Source organism: Ornithorhynchus anatinus, chromosome 13, assembly GCF_004115215.2.
Source record: "Ornithorhynchus anatinus isolate Pmale09 chromosome 13, mOrnAna1.pri.v4, whole genome shotgun sequence".
NCBI classification, from domain to species: domain Eukaryota; kingdom Metazoa; phylum Chordata; class Mammalia; order Monotremata; family Ornithorhynchidae; genus Ornithorhynchus; species Ornithorhynchus anatinus.
Genome location: NC_041740.1, coordinates 5,651,980 through 5,668,293, shown reverse-complemented (window position 1 = coordinate 5,668,293; position 16,314 = coordinate 5,651,980). Strand labels below are relative to the sequence as shown.

The window sequence follows — 16,314 nt, the reverse complement described above, 5'->3', positions numbered from 1 at the left end:
GGCAGATTCCCTGTCAGGCTTTGGCTGCCAAATGGGAATTGAGCCACTCAATCTTTCCAGATCAAGGGTCACTGGGACTTCAGGCATGCCACGATTAGGACTCTCTTCTCTTTTTCCCTTTTATGTTCCCCAAAGTCCAGGTAAGAGTTGCCCTGGAGGCATGCAATGGGACCAGAGTGGCCAGGAATCCAGTTTTATATCAGACAATCCAGTTGCCACTAGGTCAGTCCCCTGCTGGTATAGTTAGGGCAACGAGTACTTTTAGGTCTAGGATTTTTATTTTAAGGTGCCAGCCTCCATCCACCTAGGTTCCCTCAGCCAAGTTCTGTGACTCGGAAGCGGAGCCTGTGTTTACAGCATTCCTACCTTGGTATCTGCTGTGGTCACCTTAGCCAGCTACCTACCGGGCCCGTCCATCACGTGGGGTGCCCTAAGTGGTTCATTGATCAAAAACCTTCACCTCTGTTGGAATAGCCCCAACAGGCATTCCAAAAGTTTTGGCTGAGTCCTACCTAACTATCCTGACTCTACCCCAGCACTTAGTACAATGTTTGGCACATAGTAAGCACTTATCCGGCACTTAGAACAGTAGTCAGTGCTTAGAACAGTGCTTGGCACATAGTAAGCACTTAAATACCATTATCATCATTAACCAACATTATTATTATTATTACTGCTTAAATAAGTATGTAAGTATGTACATAAGTACTACAGAAAGTTATGAGTTCAAAAGTGCTTAAGCGACCTGTGGGACAGTGATGGAAGCTTTTAGATTATAGTGAGAAATGTGGTCATTTCAAAGAAATGCTGTCTCTTGAAGCATTATAATAATAATGAGGAAGAGGAGCATGATAGTATTTAACTACTTACTATGTGCCAAGCACTGAACTAAGTGCTGGGGTAGATGCAAGATAATCAGATTAGACAGAGTCCCTGTCCCATTTGGACTCACAGTCTAAGTGGAAGGGAGAATACATGTTGAATCCCCATTTTGCAGTTGAAACTAAAGCACAGAGAAGTTAAGTGACATGCCCATGGTCACACAGCAAACAAGTGGCAGAGCTGGAATTAGAACCCAGGTTCACTGACTCCCAGGCACGGTCATTTTCCACTAGGCATGCTGTTTCCCAATTCATAAGATTGATGGGTTAATCACCATTGTTTCCTTAGCACCCTCTCTCAGTGGAGCATATTTCTATAGTGTGTCGACAGTGGGTCAAAAAATTTGACTTAGAAGATACTGAGCAAGGCATTCCTTTTGGAGAGCCTTTATACCGTAGCCAACAATGCCCATCTGTTGGCCCGTGTTACCCAGTTCAAGACACTGGCCTGGAGTTCATAGGAGCTCGTCAATGTTATTAGCTTTGATAGACTCTTGGGCCTAAAAACTTTGCCAGTGGGCTAAAGTAGAGGAAAACTAAGAAGCTCTTCAATTAAATGTGAGGAGAAGTTTTGAGCAATAGCAGGCACTCAGAATGCACTACCTCATGGACATGGTCAAACATCTTTTTAGTAATGAAAGGCTGATTGCATGGTCAAAGTCATGGTTTGCATGAGTGCTCGAGGCAGAATTTATATTATAGATTTACACCATTTCCTCTCAGTGCTCTTGTACTTCAAGAGCATGTATTGTACTGTGAATATTACTTATTCAGTTCTTTTTCTCCATTTATGAGCCACGGTGTCTAATATATAAAAATGGCATATCCCCCAAATCTAAGTGAGTTACCTATGGCTTTATTGAGAGGTTTTTCATCACTTTTATAACATCTTAAATTCTACTCTGAATGTTGTAGCAATATTTGTTTCTGTAGTGTGCATTATGGTTTTTTACAGTTATCTCTGTCTCTTATGAGTTTTCTCCACTTGCATACTTGTGCAATTTGTTTACCTTTTTTTAATTTTAGTGGCATTTGTTAAGTGCTTACTATATGTTAAGCACTGAGGTAAATTCAGGTAAATTCAGATTGGACACAGTTCCTTTCCCAAACAGGTCTCACAGACTAAGTAGGAAGAATGGTGATTTAATGCCCATTTTACAGATGAGACCCCTGAGATACAGAGAAGTTAAGTGACTTGCCCCAGGTCACACAGCTGGCAAATGGAAGAGTGGGGATTAGAACCCAGATCACAAAAGACTCTTTCCACTAGTCCATGCTGTTTCCATCCCTTTGGGCTGTAAACTCCCTGAGACCAGGTTCTGGGACTAGTAGATTTCTCCAAAACCTAGAATAAACAATACAGTAAATGTGGTCATTATTAGAGGTCACATAGGCAAGTCAGGCAGTGAACCTAGCAGTCACAATTCACATTTAAAACCTGAATCACATTCCCAAGCGAAGATACTGTGACTCAAGCAGGAAAATTGACATTGTATTGTATTTTCTCAAGCATTTAGTACAGTGGTCTGCACACAAGTGGTCAATAAATGCCATTGGTTGGTTGACTGATTGATGGGGTGTTTGAATGAGTGAATGGAAGTTGGTCCACTAGGATTCTGTTATTGTGTTATCTTTGAGGCTTGTGTTGCATTAAAGTGGAATCCTGGGTTATCTGAGACTGCTGCACAATCACACAAACACATACACTAATAATAATAATAATGATAATACTTGTAGTATTTGTTAAGAACTTACTAGGTGTCAAGCACAGTTCTAAGAGTTGGGATAGATACAAGTTAATCAAGTAGGATGCAGTCCCAATCCCACAGGGGGCTCCCAGTTTAAGTGGGAGGGGGAACAGCTATTTTGTCTCCATTTTACAAATGAGGAAACTGAGGCACAGAGAAGTTATGTGATTTGCCCCAGGTCACACAGCAGACAAGTGGCAGAGTGGGCATTAGAACCAGGTCTTTCTCTCAAACCCATGATCTTTCCCCTAGGCCCTGCTGCTTCTCTAGTTGACATGATCGTTCCCCTTGAGGACCTTACTATACAGTGGAATAATTTACAGACAAGAGGAAGAAGGAAATTATAGATGAGGGAGTATATTGTTTTCTTCCTTTTGAACCTGCCCAGGTGTTGTTTGTTATCTCTCCTTTCCTTATCTGGATCCTTATCCTTATTCCCCTGCCCTCTCCTCCCTATAGACTGTGAGCATCTTGTGTCCCAGAGTCTGTGTCTAAATCAATGTCTACATATTGTCCCCAGACCTTAGTATTTTCCACATTGTAAGGGCTTAGTAAATGTTATCAGCTCAAATGGGGACCACTCCAAACTTATTTAGGTTCATATAATTTAAAGAATAACCCATGTGCGGAATTCCAAGCAAGAGGAGAAATTAGTGTGCCATAAAGGAAAGAGGAACAAAAGCTGAGGAAACCAGTTTGGGGCACTCTCCCCTGTTCTGGATAGAGTCAAAACATGCCCACTTGGGCAACCATTTGGGAAAAAGGAAGCACCTCTGCAGTTCTTGTTTTGCTGAATTCAGGGAGGCAGTGTGCCTATTGGAAAGAGTATGGGGGAAGAAATTTAATTCCAGCTCCGCCACATCAATCAATCAATCACAAATAAATAAATTTATCGACTAAGCACTCAATAAATATGAATTATCAAAGCACTTTACTAAATGCTTGGGAGAGTACAACAGAATTAGTAGACACGTTCCTTGCCCACACCAAGTTTACAATCTAAAGGGGACTTGCCACTTGATGTTGTGTAACATTGGACAAATCACTTATTTCTCTGTGCCTCAGTTTCCTCATCTGTAAAATGGGCACAAAATATCTGTTTTCCTTTCCTCTTAGACTGAGTCTAATGTGGGACAGCAACTGTGTCCTATCTGATCGTCTCCAAAACACAGAACAAATTAAGTGCTTGACAAATTCTACAATTATTAAAGGCAGAAATCTATCCCAGTCTGCCTTCATCTTCCTAGTATATAAATTTCCTTTTTTTTGGAAAGGGAACAAAGGGCAAAACATTCGCTCTTACGCAGTTAACTGTAAACATTCAATGTGGCCCTACCTGAAAATGTTTTTGTTTTTGTTTTTACATTGCGATGCAGTTTGCCTTTTCCAGTTCTTTTCTGTCTGAGGCTCTCTGATCCTGGGTCCATTCTATTTACACCTTGCAGAATTCCCAGAGTTCCCTGGGAAACTTACTTGTATACTAGAGAATGTGAAAGTCCCCCATCCCTTCTCTTTACTTACTCCCTGATGTATATTCATCCTTCTTTCCTCTTCTCCTCTAATGATTTTTGTAAAATTTCCTAAAATATTTAGAAGTAAAATAATACAGAAATATTCCCACAAATATTCATGGAAAATGCCTCATTTAAAAAGCACCAGAAGGGTTTTTCTAAAACTTCTTGTTGTCGCTGTTGTTGTATTTTTAGGTTAAGGTCCTTTAAAAATAAGTTTTAATTCTTTCCTACAAGGTGAGAATTTAACTAAACACACAATACTCTGTGTGACCTCTCCTAGAAGCAGCGCTCAAACATGAGTCTGAGCTATTCCGCTATGAAATGTTCCATACTCATTTAAATAACTCTATGATTTACCTTCAGAAATGGGTATGCCTCCCTGTTTGGGGCCCTGAGGATCCCCACCTCTACAGCTCCCATTTCCCACATGGCTTCTTAACGTTCCTCTAAGGCAAAATACCCAATGAATTATTTATGGACTGTTGCAGGAGGGTTGTGGCTCAGAAAATAATAAAATGTACTAGATTGGAAGCACTCTTCCTTTAACTATTGAGCACTGCCAAGGCATACAAGGTAAATGAGCATTTAGGGTCCCGATTAAACTACAATACCTCTTAGCAAAATCCAAAAATATTAAAATAACATTAAGGAAGGAATATAATAGCAAAGGCGTGAAAATTCTCATTGAACTCGGAGCACCTGTAGCTTTAATGCAGTCATCTTCAAGAATGGGTGACACCCCAGGAAAAGCCAAGTCAGCTAGAAAAGGATCAAAGCTGAACTTTAATCTGAAATTCCCTCTTTTGTGCCTAAAGATGGAAGCTCATGTCATGGGTAAGATCATTCTCTGACTAAAGACTCTCAGGGAGTAAGATCCTACCTACTGTAACACGCCAAACCTATTAAATACCAAACTTTGATATTCATAGAATTCTATGGACTTTTTGGGAAGCAGAGTGACTCAGTGGAAACAGCGTGGGCTTGGGAGTCAGAGGTCATGGGTTCGAATCCCGCCTCTGCCACTTGTCAGCTGTGTGACTGTGGGCAAGTCACTTAACTTCTCTGTGCCTCGGTGACCTCATCTGTAAAATGGGGATTAAGACTGTGAGCCTCACGTGGGACAGCCTGATTACCCTGTATCTACCCCAGTGCTTAGAACAGTGCTCTGCACATAGTAAGCACTTAACAAATAGCACCATTATTATTTTTTTTTGATGCCACACTTTTATGTCCTCTCATTCTAGTTACAAGGGAGACCTATATTATGATTTCCTTTTATTCTGAATTTAAGTAAACTGTTATCTAAAGAGAGAGAAAAATTCCTTTAGGAAAACTAGAAAGAGATGGCAGGAACTTGTAGTAATGGGAATGGTATTTATTGAATGCATTTTGGGCACAATACACTGTCTTCAGCACTTTTTTAAATGGCACTTTTTAAGCGCTTACTATGTGTCAAACATGTTCTAAGTGATGAGATAGACACAAGTTAATCAGGCTGAATTCAGCCCCTATCTCACATGGGGCTCACAGTCCAAGTAGGAGGGAGAACAGGTATTGAACCCCTACTTTGCAGTAGAGGAAACTGAGGCACAGAGAAGTGAAGTGACTGAAGTCAAACAGTAGGGAAATGGTGGAGTCAGGATTAGAACCCAAGTCCTCTGACTCCCAGACCTGTGCTTCCCATTTGTAAAAAATGCCTTAATCATATATACCATTTTTACTTCCGACAAGTTTTGCATAATTTGGGCCACTCACAGCAGCTCTATGTACCCACTGATTTAATAGTTCATTCCAACACATGGCTGTTTGAAGCATAAATCTTTCTTTAGAGACAAGACAAATAAGAAAATGCCCTTTGGGAAAACCAACAAAGTGATAACAGTTCTGAACACATAACAGAGACATCAGGAACTTTTTACTCATAGGTTAGCACTTATCGTAAAAGTCCTGTATTAGTATGTTTATATGAAAGCAAAAAACACAATTTATTCAAGTACTAGTGCTACTTTTGATAAAAGTTACATTATTCAAATATTCCATTTGGGAAAGAGGTTAATTAAGGATGCTTGTTTCCCCTTTTGCTCTAATATTCAGTGATGCCAACAAGGTCTAGATTTAGGTATATTTTGAATAAAATTAAATTCCTATGCCAGTCAGCTACATGCTTCAAAAGTTTGGTTTTTTTTTAATTTGAGGTTATGTCTTCAAAAACTATAAAATCTTAATTTTCAAAATAAGATGTTGAAGTTAATATTCTGTGTAAAGATATTTTCAGGTAATGTCTGAAAATCTGTCATTTTTCCAAAATCTTTGAATTTTGAAGGTTCAAATTGACTTATCTTTTCCAAATACAGTGTGAAGATTGCTTGTTTTGTTTATAAAAAACATCAATTGTCTAAGGATGTGAAAGCGCCTTACAAATAACAATACTATTCAGTCTTTGCCACCTTTAGAGAATTTTACAAATGTTAATCATCATGAGTACTAATGAAATTAAAAAATGCAATATCAATCAGTAGTATCTATTGAACACATATGATGTGTAGAATATTACACTAAGCACTTGGAGAATTGATAGATACATTCCCTGCTTATAGGAGTTTACAGTCCAGACTCTAGGGATTTTAAAGTCTAGAGTGTGTACTGCATTGTGGGCAGGGAACATGTTTACCAACTCTATACTGTACTCTCCCAAGTGCTTAGTATAGTGCTCCGCACACAGTAAGTGCTCAATAAATACGATTGATTAATTGATTGATTCTTATTTCAAAGAAGTGGATACTAAGGAAGTGACTTTTTTTCACAGATTCAGTGAGAGAGAAGCACCATAAACTCTGCAATTAGAATAGAGTCCTGTTCTGCAATTTCTCCAGTCAGATACTTACAGTTTATGATAACATTACATCCATATATGACATCTTTATACTCTGTTGCTTCCTCTATCTGTAATTTATTTTAATGTTTGTCTCCCCAGCTAGACTGTAAGCACTTTTGGGGAGACAGGGATTCCCCAAGCTCTTACTACACATCTCTGCCCAGAGAAAGCACTCAATAAATACCAATGACTGATTGATCGATTGATTAATCCAGTCTACAGAAGCTGCTCACTTCCTTAAAGCTATTTGATAAGAAATATTTATTGATAGGGTCGGACAACTGTGACTCCAAACTATTGCTATAAATGTAATTTGTCCTTAGCTTGTTAAAAAAAAAATTAACAGGTACCTTCTGGTAAGTGAGGAAATCCTTATGGTGTTTCTGTTGCCAAATCTTCATAATACAAAGAGAAGAGCTGGGCAGGGCGAGTCTTTGTTGAACTTACGCAGTGTAGAAAGCAACTCAGGATCATTCAGACCCCCAGAGCATAATTAGGTCAGTAAATCTGGCAAAAGGAAAGGAGGGAGGATTTTTTTAACCTGAAGACTTGGTCTCAAATGTAGTCTGGCCCACAGGATGATTTTTGGGAAATCTTTTTGCTTTTGCTGCCTGTTAAATAAGAGAAGCCTGTACCCAAACTCTTTCTGAAATACGTAATATGGAGTGGTGCAGTCAGTAAGATGATATAATGGAAGTGCTCTGCACTCCTTGAATGAAGTCATAATCACCTAATTAATACAAACTAAAGATATTAGTGTTGTTTGTACTTAAAACACTGCTGGTGGGGAATACAGGTGTCTTAATATGATGTCTCAAATTTCAACAAAGTCTTTTGTTGTCTTAAAAATTATTCTCGTAAATGTATTTAGTCCAAGACTGGATGAAAGATCATACGAATATTTTTAAAGTCTAGAGAGTATCCAGTTGGGAGATAAAGTTTAGTGGGTTCCATGAGGTTCTTTATTGTGTCCAGCTTTGTGCAATATCTCCACGAGTCAGCTGAAAGACCACATTCATTTCATCGCCCAAATGAAAACAATGGTGAACAGCCTTAATTGGATTTTGGTACGGTGAATAGAGTTGATGAAATGTGCAATCCTAAATGAGACAATATTGTTCCCACCAAAGAGGATTTAAATGGAAACAGAGAGATGAGAAATAAGGGGAATAAACAAGATGAAATTTTAAAATGCTAATTTGGAGGATGATTTTTTTCAAGATGCTCCGGGACCCATCCCAAATACCTGTTCTGTGAATTTAAAAAGTTAAGGAAGGGTGAATTCTGGAGGGATTTAAGAATAGGGTTGAACAGATCAGACAGTAATTTTCACTCTAGGTTTAAATAATAAAAAGGTATGGCTGATCCAAAATATAATAATAATAATTCTGGTATTTGTTAAGGGCTTACTGTGTGCAAGGCACTGTACTAAGCTCTGGGGTGGAGACAAGCAATTTGGGTTGGACACAGTCCCTGTCCCAAATGGGGCTCAGAGTCTTAATCCCATTTTACAGAGGAGGAAACCGAGGCACAGAGAAGTGAAGTGACTTGCCCAAGGTCACCCAGCAGACAAGTGGCGGAACCGGAATTAGAATCCATGACCTTCTGACTCCCAGGCCCATACTCTATCCATTACGCCATGCTGCTTCCCCAGATAGGATAGTATCATATTATGGAAGGGAATATGATAAGCCCTTGTTCAGTTTGGTTCAAAATATTCTAAAGGGTAGTGAAAGCAGAACTGGTCTGGAAGCCAGAGAACCTAAATTCTAGTTACATCTTGATCACCAGCCAGTTCAGTTTCAAAAAAATCTAAATAATTTGGGAAGGCGGCATCTTACAGTAGAAAGGGCAGTGGTCTGAAAGCCAGAGGATCTAAATTCTAGCCCAGCTTGATCACCAGCAATCTTGGGCAAGACCCTCTTACCTTTATTATTAAACCTCTTTACCTCAGTTTCCTCATCTATAAAATGGGGATAATAATGCCTGCCTTTCCCCCACCTCACAATGCTCCAGAGAAGACAGCAATGTGAGACCACTTTGGGACTGAAAGTGCCATGTAAGACCAAAGGAACTGGTACAGATTCATCTATATCTGAAAGAGCGTAAACGCATTTTGAGCAATCATCATCTTCATCACCAAAATTTATAGAGCCCAAATCTACTCAGGGCTTGGGAGGCAGAGCAGGATGGAGTGGAGAGGGACAAGCTTTCAGAAGGGCGAGTGATGCTATTCAAAAGGCAAAAACAAGGCACAAAGATCTACACTAATGTTTGGGAAATATGAGAGTGAGATTAGGAAATTATGGCTTAATTCTCAAAGGGAGGTGACAGAAGCTCAATTATTAAAGTCCATCTTAAACTGGAGGATAGAACTCTCGAGAGAGAAATATTAATCAGGGTCAAGGAATAATCTATGCTCTATAAAGAGTTATCTTCTCGTCCCTGTGATTCCAGGTGTCTAAGCTTTTTCTCCCATTCCCGGTTCTCCTCTAATTTAAAGAGCATGCATATTTACCCCTGCTGAGATCACATGGGGTGACTCTGTTTACAAAAGCATAGCAATCAGCTCTAGTTCCTGACCCCCTTGGTCCACCCCACATCATGATCCTGAATTTACACTTCTCTTCTAAAGAGTGAAGCATCATTTTATGTTGAAAGAATTTTATGTTTATGTTAATAAGTGGATGCCCTGAGTGCTCGGTAGCTAATAGATGCATCATTAAGTAAGTAGAAAAGGATAATATGCTATGATACAGTTCTTCCAACTAGGGCCAGCTTATTGGACACCCTACTATCAGTACTTTAGAGCAGTTTTTGCGAGCCTGGCTCTAATACGGGATGTGATGCCGGGCGTCTCTGAAGGAGAGAGAAAAGCCACTGGCTCCACCAGTGGGCCCTGCCAATCACCTCAATGGTTTTACATTTGCCTCTGAAACAGGCTATGCAATGACCTTCCGGGCTAGAGGATAAGAACCCTATGCTTCTACAGGGACCAAGCTCAAAGATGCCCTTTAGAATCCGGGGAGGTAATGCCCATTTTGGATAGAGTCAGGTAGTCTAACACGGGCAGGGGAAATTCTAAAACGCACCCAAACAGAAATACGAAAAATGCCTTTCAATAGCTGCCATCAGCAATATTGACCAGGCAGGGCCTCTCAACGCAGCTTAACTCTGCATAACCTTACATGTCAGGCTCCCTTGAAGTTGTAGGGGTGCTGCAGCGGGGCTATCTGTGTGTGGATTTGTGGTTATATCTAGAGGGGTGATTTAAGCGGAGGTCCCAAAGGCAAGGCTTGGGCTCTCTCCGCCTCATGCAGATCAGTGGAGCAGCACATGAGCTGCTGGGTTCAACACAAAACTAGGAGAAAGGAAAATTGATATTGGGCAAATACATGCGAGAGCACTGATGAAAGGAATCCATTTGGCAGGGAGACTTCCGGCCTAAAGCGACCCCAAACACCTTTCAGGACATTTTAATTAATTTTATAATTTCCCACTTCTTCCCCCAAATCATCACTTCCAAGTACCATCCAGAGTGGCTGTTGGTAGGGGGGAGGTGGGATCTGGGAGAGGTAGGTGTTGGCTTGTGGCTGGGGGGTTGGGGGGTGGGGGGACATCTTTGAAACCACCCCTCTTCACAATAAAAACCTCCAGGTGGGATGATACGCGCTATCTAGCGGTTTATCGGGAAAATTTACTTTTATTAAGTATGAATAAACCAGGAGGTCTTCCTCATTCAGAGTGAAAGTAAAAATGGATCTCTACAGTCTGACAAAGTTCAGCCACTGAGCTGCAGCATTAACTTGTATTCTAACAAGATTAAAATATATTTGTCCTGGGGATTAGCATACTTAAGGCCCCTTTTGCCTTTTTAGCAGTGGCAGTGCACTTTGATCTGTGTTGCATGGTAAGAGCACGGCTTGGGTCCAGCCATCCGAGTGCCAAGTGTGAAATCGGCCTGATGTCATCCCCATTCTTCATCTTTTACATCTTTCACCAGTTTAATTATATTTCCGCCACAAAGCTCTGGAGCTTCATTGCATATTCAAGTTTGACTAGGAAGCATTTAAAAAAGTATGGATGAAATAACCCTGTGGGGGGAAGGGAGAGAGGGCTTTAAATCTTATTGAGAAAAAGCAACAACCTCCAACACTTGATTTGCCTCTAATAGATTTTCTTACCTGTGTGAAAACGTATATTCAACTTTTCGGTGTTTCGCTCTGTGTTGAACTTTGTTACATGGTGCTAAGCACAAAGTACATTGTAACGCCTGTACTTTAGGTGTGGGGACTGTTTTGGTTCACGACTTCGCTGGATTGCATTACATTCATTCTTGACGCCAGCTTTTTGTTTCCGAAAGATTTGCTGGTGAATCCATATGGCGCTTTCCGTTTCCACACAAAAGACGTGATCCACAGGGCCGGGTACCCAGGGAGACAAAGATCCACCATTGGCAATTGTTGACTTTAAGTCGAAATACAGTTGGCCGAGAGAGCGACACATACACACACACATGGGGTTTGGTCCACCGGCAGAACAATATCTGTCCAACTTGTTTCTCCCTAGGATTTCAGAAGGCAAAAGTCTCGACCCCTTTTGCGCCCCATGGACAACTCCTCCAGAATCTCCGCTGCCCCTGGCTCAACCCCTCTCTCTCGCTCTGCTTTTTTCTTTTTAAGGTCTCAGTTACAAATTGCACACGGCGGGTCCCCTCTCTCTGCCCACAACCCCTTTTCCCCCCGAGTCGGCCTCCTGGTCGCATTTCACGAGACCGTGGGCACCACTTCAGAGGTACGGTTGAGTTTGGGGGAGAGGAAATAAGCCACCTGCAGCTGTGACAGAGGCTTTGACCTTCACCCCAGTCTTCTGGCCGCAGACTCCATTCAACCAAGTGAGAGTGTCTCTGAGACAGAGGGCATTCTCCCTGGAGCTCATCCAAGTCGGTCACCGTTGGGCGTTACTTCCACATACAAGCTGGGCAGAATAGAAATGCAGATGAGCGTCTTTAGCATTTGAGAGCAGGTCAATGCTGGGAAATGCTCTTCCCAGACAGCTTCTTTTGTCTGTGATTTTCCAGTGTTTTCCACTTTCTCGATAGGAGTATAGACAGGTAATAGGACAATAGATGAGATAAGTTTATGTTCGCATTTGCCCGTTTAAGGGGAAAAGACGAAATGACCTGATAGGCATTTCAGATATTCCAAATTAATGAGAATTTTATTTTGAATTATTATTCCCATTTAAAATTTGAGGTTAACAATGCATTGCTTTTTAAATTGAATTGATATAATTATAAAATTATCTCCACGTAATTAACTCAGGATTATGTTTGATTCTATTTAGCATGTAATCAAAGCCTATTATGCTTTAGCTATAGGAACAGCAATTAATTTTAAAAGGGTTGCTTCCACCCATCACCATTTAGACAAAATAGCTTATCATGCCATTATTACACTCATAAGATCCAGCCCTGAAAGAAAGGATATCCAGTAGGCTAACATATGTACATAGGCAGGTATGTAAACGTGTCAAATAGAATGAATTAATAATTATGGTAATAATTATGGTATTTATTAAGTGCTTACTATGCACCGGACACCATAGTAAGCAGTGGGGTGGATACAAGCAAATCGGGTTAGACACCGTCCCTGTCCCACGTGGGGTTTACGATCTCAATCCCTCTTTTACAGATGAAATAACTGAAGCACAGAGAAGCAAAGTGACATGCCCAAGGCCACACTACAGACAAGTGACAGAGCCGGGATTAGAACCCACGACCTTCTGACTCCCAGGCCCCGTGCTATCTATGGGCCGATAGGTACTTATTCAACATTTATACTTTCTTGGCTTTCTATTATTCATTGTGTAATAATATTAGGTAGGAGACTGTGAAGGCTGGGGAGAACTTCTGTGCTTTGGAAACAGTTCATCTCATGGTAACTAAGTTGTGATCTTTCACAACAGTCTCTAATGAGGTGAACGGTTATTTGACTTAGTGGAGTTGAATGCTAATGGCTGTCTAGGTTTTCTTACCCAATTGAAAACGTACCAAGGATTCTACTTTTTGGCATTTTGCTCTTTGCTGAACCTCACATTACATGGTGCTAGGCACAGAGTTTAATGAAATATGTATAAGTATAAAATGAGCTTTCTTGGTGTGAATTTTAGGAAGTCTTGATAGAAAATGCCCAGATCAAATTGTGGGGGTGAATGTAGTGAGTGTATTTTAAGGAAATGAATAAGTAAATATTTCAATAGTGAATGGTCTAGAAATAATATTTCCAGGAAGAAAGCAGTATACGCTTTACTCATTTTCACTAGGATTCTTGTCTTTTCCCTTTAATTTTCTTTAGTCCCATAATCTGGGTCTCTTGCAAAACATTGTACTCCTCACCCCTAGGTTGACCATGATGCTATTTTGAAAATCAGAGCAACAACCCATGCTTGCACATTATCCATCCTTTCTTCCCAACTGAAAGAATAGGACCTGAATGGGAAAGTGTGGAATTAAAGCCCTTCAGCATTCTGGAATAACCCTACAAAAGCCTCAGAATGCTGTGGGGCCTAAACTCTCAGCATGGACTGAGCATGCCCTACTTGCATGTGGAAGATTGAACGTTTAAAGTGAGGATGAACAGTTGGGGGTCATTGTAAAGCACTGGGGATCGATCCCGAACAGTCTAAAAATTGCTTGGGGAAGCTTACAACCATGGAGAATATGATCAAGCTACCCACAATCAATCAATCAGTCAATCACTCCATCCTCAGCCCCCAGCACTTATTCACATATGTGTAATTTATTTTAATCTCTGTCTCCCCCTTTAGACTGAAAGCTCCTTGTGGGTCGGGAACATGTCTACCAACTCCATTCATTCAATATATTCTTCCAAGCACTTAGTACAGTGCTCTGCATACAGTAAGTGCTCAATAAATACTATTTATTGATCGACTGTTCCTCTCAGAGCCCAGTGACATACCTTGCTTTCGGAGTCTAAGGGACTGCATGTAGATTCTGTAAAGAAGGTATAAGGATGAAGAGGTGATAAAGCCACCTGGCTGGGATTAAATTGATTCTGTGTCTGACAACTTTGACCTTAGGGTGAAGGGAGCAACTGCCTCCAGCCCACGGTCCTCAGACCTCACCCCCCCCCCCCCGACACTGGCCTCAGGCCTTCTTTACCTGCCTCAGCTCACCCCCCTGCTATAATGATCCCTTTCATTTTCCAAAATACCTTCCTATTACTTATCTTACGTGGCTCTTCCCAACATCCCTGTGAGGTGGAGTCAGATGTTGTTATCCCTGTTTTAGAGCTGTGTAAATTGAGGCACCGAGAAGTTAAGTATCTTTCAGAAGGTCCCCCGGCAGAAGTGGATAATGACAGTAAATCATTAGAAAGCCCCATCGGGGCTATCCCCCATCTTGTCATCTCCTACTATGTCCTCCATACCTCCTGCACTCTTCTATCTCAGTCATTTCTGGACTCAAAATAACCCTGGCAGTGTTGGGAAGAAAAGCCTATCAGTCAATCTATCAATCGTAATTAATAATGTTGGTATTTGTTAAGCGCTTACTATGTGCCGAGCACTGTTCTAAGCACTGGGGTAGACACAGGGGAATCCCCATTTTACAGATGAGGGAACCGAGGCACCGAGAAGTTAAGTGACTTGCCCAAAGTCACACAGCTGACAAGTGGCCGAGCCAGGATTTGAACCCATGACCTCTGACTCCAAAGCCCGTGCTCTTTCCACTGAGCCACGCTGTGAGCAGAGTCTGTAATAAGTGCTTGGGAGAGTACGATATAACAATATAACAGAGTTGGTGGACACATTCCTTGCCCACAAGGAGCTTACAGGCTAGAGGAAGAGCTAGCAGTCTAGAGAACGAACGATCTACATGCTCCAGAGAGGGCAAGGGAGGACCATCTCTGCCGGGAGAACTATCCGGACTCTCACGGGGTTTTGCCTGCTTCTTTCGGCATCTATGGGGGAAGCCCCCCGTTGTCCCCAGAATGCCCCCTGATGATAGAATGATGACAAAAATCCCCATTATGTCAATCAGGAAATCATCTAGATCATGCTGCTAGGGGGGAGTGGAAAACAAAACCCCAACAACTTTTGGCAACCATAATAATAATCACAGTAATCGTATTTGTTAAGTGCTTACTATGTGCCAGGCGCTGTTCTAAATACTGGGGTATATTCAAGATAATACAGTTGGACACAGTCCCTGTCCCACACAGGGTTCACAGTCTTAATACCCATTTTACAGATGAAGGAATGGAGGCACAGAGAAGTGAAGTGACTTGCCCAAGGTCACACAGCAGGCAAGTAGCAGAGCCAGCATTAGAACCCATGACCTTCTCACTCTCGGGCCTGTGCTCTTCCACTAGGCCATGCTGCAGCTACGTTTTATGATTTCCCATCCATATAAAGTCAGGGAGGGGGGAGAGGAAGAGAATAAAACAGCATGATATAGTTGCCTAGTGGGCCTGGGAGTCAGAAGAACCTGGGTTCTAATCCTAGTTCTGCCACTTGCCTTCAGTGTGACCTTGGGCAAGTCACTTCACTTCTCTGTGCCTCATTTCTTTCACCTGTAAAATGGGAATTAAGACTGTGAGCTCCTTGTGGGGCATGGACTGTGTCCAACCTGATTAACTTGTGTCTACCCCAGAGCTTTCCCCTCTCAGGATCGCACCTGGAGAGTTTCCGGTACTCAACCACTCTTGGCTAGGGGAGGGAGAGTCAAGCAGAGGCCTACTCATTCCATTCCTAGCTTGGGCAGTAGCTAGCGAGTGGAAAGCAATCTGCTACAAGTCAAAACTCACCTGTGCTGGGCAGCAGTGGCATGGGAGAGAGTCGAGGGCAGAAATTCAAGTTTACTGCACGGAAGAAGGCATTGGTAAACCACTTTCGTATTTTTACCAAGAAAACTCTATTGATACACTACCAGAACGATTGCAGATGGAAGTGGGGCAGCCTGGGAGAGACGTGTCCATGGAGTCGCTATGGATCGGAGACGACTCGACAATATAAGACAAGACCCCAGTGCTTAGGACAGTGCCTGGCACATAGTATGCAATTAACAAATTATGTAAAATGAGTGTAAAAAAGTTAAAATAAAAGTGAGATTAGAGGATAAAGTACACCAACACATTCTAGCAGTGCCTGTCCGGACAGTGAACTTGAAGAGAAAAAGAGAAAATCATAAATGGGCTCGCTGAAGGGGAACGATGGCTAGGTTCCTTATGGGCAGGGAATGTGCCTAGCAACTCTGTTATACTGTACTCTCCCAA

At 41.6% G+C, this 16,314-nt stretch overlaps 1 non-coding gene across 1 annotated transcript; it reads left to right on the top strand.

Annotated features, from left to right (window-relative positions):
* The first annotated feature begins 15,698 nt into the window (after positions 1-15,698).
* On the top strand, positions 15,699-15,836 carry LOC114816314. Its single transcript, XR_003764077.1, has one exon. It is a non-coding gene; the product is annotated as a small nucleolar RNA SNORA7 (small nucleolar RNA).
* Positions 15,837-16,314: the final 478 nt, after the last annotated feature.